Raw genomic sequence first — 7826 nt, forward strand, 5'->3', positions numbered from 1 at the left:
TAAGAACTCTGTGGACTAAACAATATGACACACCCCTCGCCCTTAGCCACCTCTCACTAATGTTGACGCAACTGAGCAAACAAATAACCATTTCGCTACTATATGCCAGACGCTCCCACGGCTTGACACAACCACTCTTTCCTGCTTACCTACCAGCCCCCTTCCCTTGGCTTAGTAGAGAATTTGACGTATAAAACGCCTGGACAAACTAAAATTAAACAGCTCTACCACCCCATTGACTTCAATAAGAGCATTCAAGGAGTTCTCCCCGGAGCTTGCTAAACCCTCTGCTCCATCATCAGTAGCTTCTCTCAGTCAAGCCAGATGCCCAGCTGACTGGAGAGACCTCTTCCTTGTAACTCACCAGTGCCCAGTCAACCAGCCCACAATCCTTAAATCAGCTACGGCCTATTGCAATCACTAATACCCAGCCCTAATCTGTAGCGAAAGTTTTTGTGTTTGACTGCCAAAAATTCGTTTTCTCTCTGAACTAAAATTTAATGTGCCTAACTATTTAAGTACATCCAGAATAATACACAAGCACCAAGAAATGACCTCGAAAACCCATAAGTGGCGACTACATATACCGCCATCTCGAGAAACGAAAAACGTCTGTAGCTGTCGCCTTCATTGATTTCACCAAAGCCTTCGACCTAGTCGACCACAATATAATCATAAACAAAGCTATTGACCTCGGGCTTCGGAGAAGTCTCATACCATGGCTTACAGACTTCCTCAGTGACCGACGCCAAGCTGTACGCTTCCGAGGGGCTGTCTCCACCTTTCAGTCACTCACCTGTGGCGTCCCCCAAGGCACCAAGATGGGACCACTCTGCTTCCTTATGCTCATCAATGATGCCCTAAGAGAAACCCCTGCTCGCTGGAAATATGTCGACGACTCCACCATTGGGATCAGCGTCAACAATTCTGCTCCCAACTATACCGCCCTTCAGGATTTATTGAACAGTCTCCAAAACTGGGCCACCAACAACCATGTCACCATCAACCATACCAAGACCATGGTTATGCACATCAACCTCTCCTCCGACATTGTCCCACCTCCTTCCATTACCCTAGGTCCGAACACACTCCAGGTTGTAGATTCCACGAAGCTCCTCGGCGTCACCATAGACAACAAACTAAATTGGAAACCACACGTCAGTGAAGTTGTCAAATCCTCCAGTTTCCGTCTCCACCTCCTCCGCCGACTCAAGTCCCTCGGAGTTCCCGCACACGAGCTCCTCAGTGTATACACAACATTCATACTTCCCAAGCTCACCTATGCCTCCCCCACCTGGTCTTCCTCCCTAAATGCCACACAACGTAAACACCTAGAAAAAGTGCAAAAGAGGGCATGCAAGATTATTCTCTCCCCTTCCTACTCCACATATCAAGAAGCGCTCAACACACTGACCCTTTCGACTCTCACTGACCATCACCACGGCCTCATCTGCAAATTTGGTAAGAAGCTTCTACACCATCCCCGACACCGGCCCCTACTACCACCTGAGATCCCCTGTCCGAGAATTGCTGTTCGACACCACAACCGCATCCAGCCCATACGTGCACGAACTGATCGCTATAAGAACAGCCCAGTCCCAACCATTGTAAAAATTATCAATAACATGTAATAAATCAGTGTATTCACTCCCAGTAAACACTGCTCCCTACACTGTCACTATGTTGAAATGAACTGTAGTTTGAGCTGATCCCCATCTAAGTTACTATATGTCTTATTTGTGTCACTTATGTCCTTGTATATTATTTGTAATTCGTAACCCATTCCCCAAATATGTAACTGTATATTTTCAGCCTTCTGGCTGCCAAGCTCTTTCAATAAACCGTTAATTATTATTATTATTATTATTATTAGTAATTAGCATTGCAAAAGTAATTAAAATATTCTAAAAATCATTTGAACATTTTCTAAAAGCCATTTGAACAAGTTATAATCAAGATATCAAATTTTGGTTAACAGATCCTTAAGCAGCACATTCAGGAGTACCTATCAGGGCTGTGGAGTCGGAGTCGGAGTCGAGGAGTCGGAGGAAATTTCGGCTTGTGGAGTCGGAGTCGGTAAAATTGTCCAGACTCCGACTCCGACTCCGACTGAAGCTATTCTGTTCCTAAGAACAAATATATGAACTCAGGCATATTCATTGCAGTGATTCCACTGATCCCACTAATTTTCTTAAATTATTAAAAGAATTTATTTCCATTTTATAAGCATTATTATGAACTTATTGTAGCAGGCACAGTATAGCACTATAATTTTGGACGATAGTCTCTTCTTTACCATTTGAAATTTTGAATTATATCAAATTTTGTTTCGTTGAAAACTGCACAGAGGCTCTCAGCTACAAAACAATTAGCTACAACCTGTTTTTGGTGAGATTAAGGCAAATTTAATTTAATAACTTAATCATGTAAGGTTTATCCATTTTCCTTAATAAGGTATTCATTTCTTTAATGTACATAAATATATAACTTTACTTTAAAAGGAATTGTAGGATCATCATTTAGATCCACATCAGATTATGAGCTTAAACAAAATTCATATGCTGAGATCGAACTTTTAGATATACATGTAAATGGTGTTTTCTAGTTAATATCTTGAATTCTTAATAAATTTATTTTTCTTTTGATTGAAACTTTGAAAGTCAAGCCTATCATCTTTTTGTAGTTCTTAAATATCGTCCAGATCATTAATAAAGCTGTAGCAGTATAGCCACGGTGTTTTACTTTTTACCTATGCAGGTTACAACATACAAATTACAATTAGGATGGTAGAAATAGTTGTTACAAATAGGCCAAGGAGTCGGAGTCGGAAGCATAAAAATTTGAGGAGTCGGAGTCGAAGGTTTTGTCTTCGACTCCACAGCCCTGGTTTCACCTGGATTGAAATCGCTTTTCTTGATTTCTTGGGACCCATGCTGGATTCAAAAACAATTTCAACACGTGGTATTTTTAGTTTAATTGCTGTAAATAAAGAATATTTTCTTTAAATCAACACTGCACTGCGCTATATATCATCAATATGTAAAATAAATTTCAAAATGACCAATAATTTGACTGGAAACACAGGAAAAATGCATTTATGTTTAAGAGAATTTGAAGCAAGATGTTACCTCCACTGAAAAGACACAGACTGACGCCTGTATGGTGTGTTGACAGGCTGTTTGGCGCGCTAAAAACTAGTTTCCCTGTACAGTACTCAAATTATGTTAAATAATTGTTAAAATTACTAAAAATTTTAATATAAGACTTTTAAAATTATTGAATAGTACAAACTTCTTGATATTTACTAAAATGGTAAGGAATTTAAGCCCTAGAACCGATTACTGTATTGGCGGACTAATACGACAGCTAGTGCAAGCGAAAACATGTTGAGGGGCGCTCGTAAGGAATTCGTTAATCGAGGGATTGCTCGTTAACCGAAGTGAAGAATCTTATGGAAGGTAATTCGTTAACCAAAATCACATTAACCGAGGGATCACTGTATGTTATATTTGGCAGGAATCATACAGTTAAAAAGGAATCTATTGAAATAGTTCCAAACATTATACCCTAACCTATCATTGTAGCTGTAGCCCCCAAAATTCTCCTCTATCTATGTCAAAAGTTAATTAGAGTTACTGCAACAAACAATAAATGGTAAAATAAGTAAAAAATAATAATAGCAGCCAGAAACTTATTAACCTGTATTAGTTGTAAACTCAGAAGATAGAACATCATTGCCTATAAGCCTAACAAAGTAAGATTTACATATTAATCTATACCAAGTATGAATTTAAATCCATTGATGAATCAAAAAAACAAAACATGAGGAATTATAAGGTAAGCTACACATTATGACCTTCATTACCGTCGGAAATAACGTAATTATTAACATATACTGTACCGTATATACTCGTGTATAGTTCGAGTTTTTAAGACCAAATTTTTAGGCAAAAAATTGGGGGTCGTCCTATACATGCGTAATAGTTTTGTGAGGTTGAACCCGTGCATGATGGGAAGGGCGAGGAGCAACTTTTAGCTTCAGACATGAAAAATATTTACCATTTACTGCCAATAAACAATGGAAACGTAAAATATGTACCAATTAGTAATGAAAAGTTGTGCAGTTCCTTCAGTAAATGAAGCTCACCAACTTACAATAGGCTAAATTATCTTACAACGTGCTTTCAGTAGTCTATGTTGAAGTTCTTAGCACAGGCTAACTTATCATATCATATACGGTATCACAGTTCTCATTGATCTACAAAAAATACCGGTAATAAAAACCTTTTCAATATTTCACACTTAATATAATGCCCGGTAATCTACTTCAACCTCCTAATGTTTACAACGACGCATGACGCATCACCAGCTGTATCAGCTAGACGGTACACGTGTTTTTCGAATCGTTTTCAGTTAAAAAACTGTTACATCACATGTATATTTTACCTTAACTGTGCCTAAATGAATATGTTCTCGGAAATAAATAGTAGTTTTGCTGAAACGTGATATATTTTAATGTAAAATAGGATAAAATACATGACGAAAACAAAAGATTTTACCTAACCTTCCGATATTCAAGAGAAGTTACTCGTTTTTTTTAATAGTTTTTGGTTAAAATATTGTTATATTACAATGGTATTCTATTCATACTGTGCTTGATATAATGCATTCACGGAAATGTTATATTTTTGCTGAAATGACGTATGTATTACAGTGGAAAGTGCGATAAAATTGTGACGAAAACAATGACTTACGCTTTCTTTCGTTCAAAAGATGTTACCGTAATCGCTTTTCAAATGGTTTTCAGTTCAAAAACTGTTGTATTACGATAATATTCTATCCTAATTGACTTGAATAAATACTACGATACCATATTTCTGAATATTTTCATTAAAATCCATCAAAATCATTTTCCTTGTCATCGTCTGCAGCACCAAACAGCTTCTCCCAGTGCTCTCCTTGAACAGGGCTAGAGGGTACGTGTTTTTCGAATCGTTTTCAGTTAAAAACTATTACATCACACGTATATTTTACCTAAACTGCGCCTGAATGAATATATTCTCGGAAATAAAAGTAGTTTTGCTGAAACATGATGTATTTCAATGTAAAATAGGATAAAATACATGACGAAAACAAAAGGCTTTACCTAAGCTTCTGTTCTTGAGATGTTACTCGTTTTTTTAATAGTTTTCGGTTAAAATTCTGTTATATTACAATGATATTCTATTCATACTGTGCTTGATATAATATATTCACGGAAATGTACTGTAATATTTTTGCTGAAATTACGTACGTATTAAAGTGGACGAAAACAATGACTTTCGCTTTCTTTCGTTCAAAAGATGTTACCGTAATCGCTTTTCGAATGGTTTAGTTAAAAACTGTTGTATTACAATATTCCCTCCTAACTGACTTGAATAAATACTTGAATGGAAATATACAATATTTTTGTTGAAACTATCCGCGTTTCAGTGTAAAGTGTCGTAATAATAAATGGTAAACAATTTGCCTTCGGCACTCGTGTTTCATGCACGGCGAGCCTCAGTTTATAGGACGTAGAGCATTTTTAGTGAAGGTTTTATTGTTCCATTACCCTCAAAAACGTGGGTCGAACTATAAACGAGGAATATCGTAAATTAACGATTTCTTGGTCAAAAAATCAGGGTCGACCTATAAACGAGTATATACGGTAGTTTATAACAGTAACCAAACCTAACTTCCTTACCAACGGGTGGCCTCCGCCACACTGAAGAATATTAAATATCTTTGTTCCATGTCATTTGCGACACAATAACTAGTGTCTTAAAATTGTCTCAACTATTTGATAGGTATATTAAGAAAATCCAAAAGTTGTGGGGCAATTATTAACATTTATCAGTGATAGTTATTACTAATTACTCACACAGCAAACTTCGAAGAATGTTTCTTTTAATGAATGTGCTCATATAATTAAATTATGTGTATTATTTCACGATGAAGAGCCACCATACACTACTTCCTTGAGTTTACAACCACCTCAAATCATAGCAAGCCACAGAAAAAACAGAGTTAAGTTTGTTTCAGAGTGGCAATCAATACCTATGCCTACAATATTATGACTTACCTGTTCCACCAGTATATTTCTTATCTTGTGCTACTTTCTTCTTTGCGCTTACCAGAAATCGGAAAACTTCCGCCTGACTTCATCAACATTGGGGGATTCGAGCCACAACATTCACTGCCTTTACTACTTCATACCAGGCATGATTCTTTTATATTTGATTGTACATCTCGAGTCCAACTTCCCTAAAATTATTTTCTTTCTTTTGGCGACTTCACACACCATGGCGTATACTTCCGTCTCACTGAAATTTGGTCGTTTCTTCTTTGAGTCCTTCCATCTTTTGTTTACAAACTAATATCACGTGCGTCGCTCTCAGCTGATTTCTCCTTCTCTTGTGATTGGTTGATGATTTTGTTAACTGAGCACTGATTGGCCAACTAGCTCCTGCACTGCCATCTACCTTCCGACAAGAGAACTGAATTTACAGGGTAAACACAAGAGTTACTGTATCTCGCTAATATACGTAAGTTATGAGTTGTTTTGAGTATCCGGTTTTTGGGGGACACAAACATGCCTTACAGCCTTGACCTCCTGGGGGAGACACACCCTATAGAGGTGCCCCAGACATGGGGTCAATCATGAATTGAATTGGAATTGATTAAAAAAAATTCGTAAATTGGAATTGAAAAAATACAAAATTAAAACCAATTGAATTGAATTGGAATTGATAAAATAATATACTGTATTATAATGTCATGACTATGACAATGAAGTGCAAGACATTCGTGACCTGACTGTGAAATACAATATGGCACGCAGTGTTGATCCTACAACAACAGACACTTCCCCTGCTGAACCACCACCGATGAAGAGGAACAAGTTCTTTGCCCTGGCCAACCGGTCTTCTACACCAAGACCAACTCTATCAAAAACTGAGGTCTCACTCTACCTCAACCAGCCATGTCTACAGGAAGATGGTGATCCCCTTGGCTACTTGAAGGCCAAGCAACCCGAGTTTCCTGTCACCAGACTTGTAGCAAAGTACCTAGCCATTCCTGCTACATCGGCCCCTGTGGAAAGACTGTTCTCCACTGCTAGCAAGCTCTTCGGGCCAGAGAGGTGCAATTTAAGCGATAAAAGATTTGAGCATCTTATGATGATCAGATGCAATCCTCAGTAATTTGGACTCATTCATAATTTGTTTACTAATACAAAGAATTAAACCATTTGAACTTTTGGTTGGTAAAGAATGTGATTGGTTTGCGTGGTACAGCATTTTTGATAAAAAATAAAGAAGTTAATTTGAAACCTCAAATTTTTATTTCTTTCCATTAGATTAATGGTAGATTAGAATTGATTTTGAATTGAATTGAATGAAATATCGACCATAATGAATTAAATTGGAATTGAAAAGCTTGTGAATTGAATTGAAGATTTCATTTTTGCCGATGAATTGAACTGAATTGGAATTGATTAATTCAAATTATATTTTGAATTGGAATTGAATTGAATTGACCCCATCTCTGGCCCTGACCTTCTACGGGTCATATACACATGCCCTTCAACTCTTACCTCCTTGGGATACACACACAAGCCCTACAGCCCCAACCTCCTACAGCCCTGACCTCTTGAGGAACACATACAACTTGATCTCCCGGGGCACACACATGCCCTACAACCCTGACCTCCTGGGAAACACAACGCCCTCCAGTCCTGATGAAATTAAATGCACCAGTTTTTTATTTTTCTGATAGTTCAAAAATAAGTGTCTACTTTTGTATCT

Source organism: Homarus americanus, unplaced genomic scaffold (genome assembly GCF_018991925.1).
Source record: "Homarus americanus isolate GMGI-L3 unplaced genomic scaffold, GMGI_Hamer_2.0 scaffold30535, whole genome shotgun sequence".
Lineage (NCBI taxonomy): Eukaryota > Metazoa > Arthropoda > Malacostraca > Decapoda > Nephropidae > Homarus > Homarus americanus.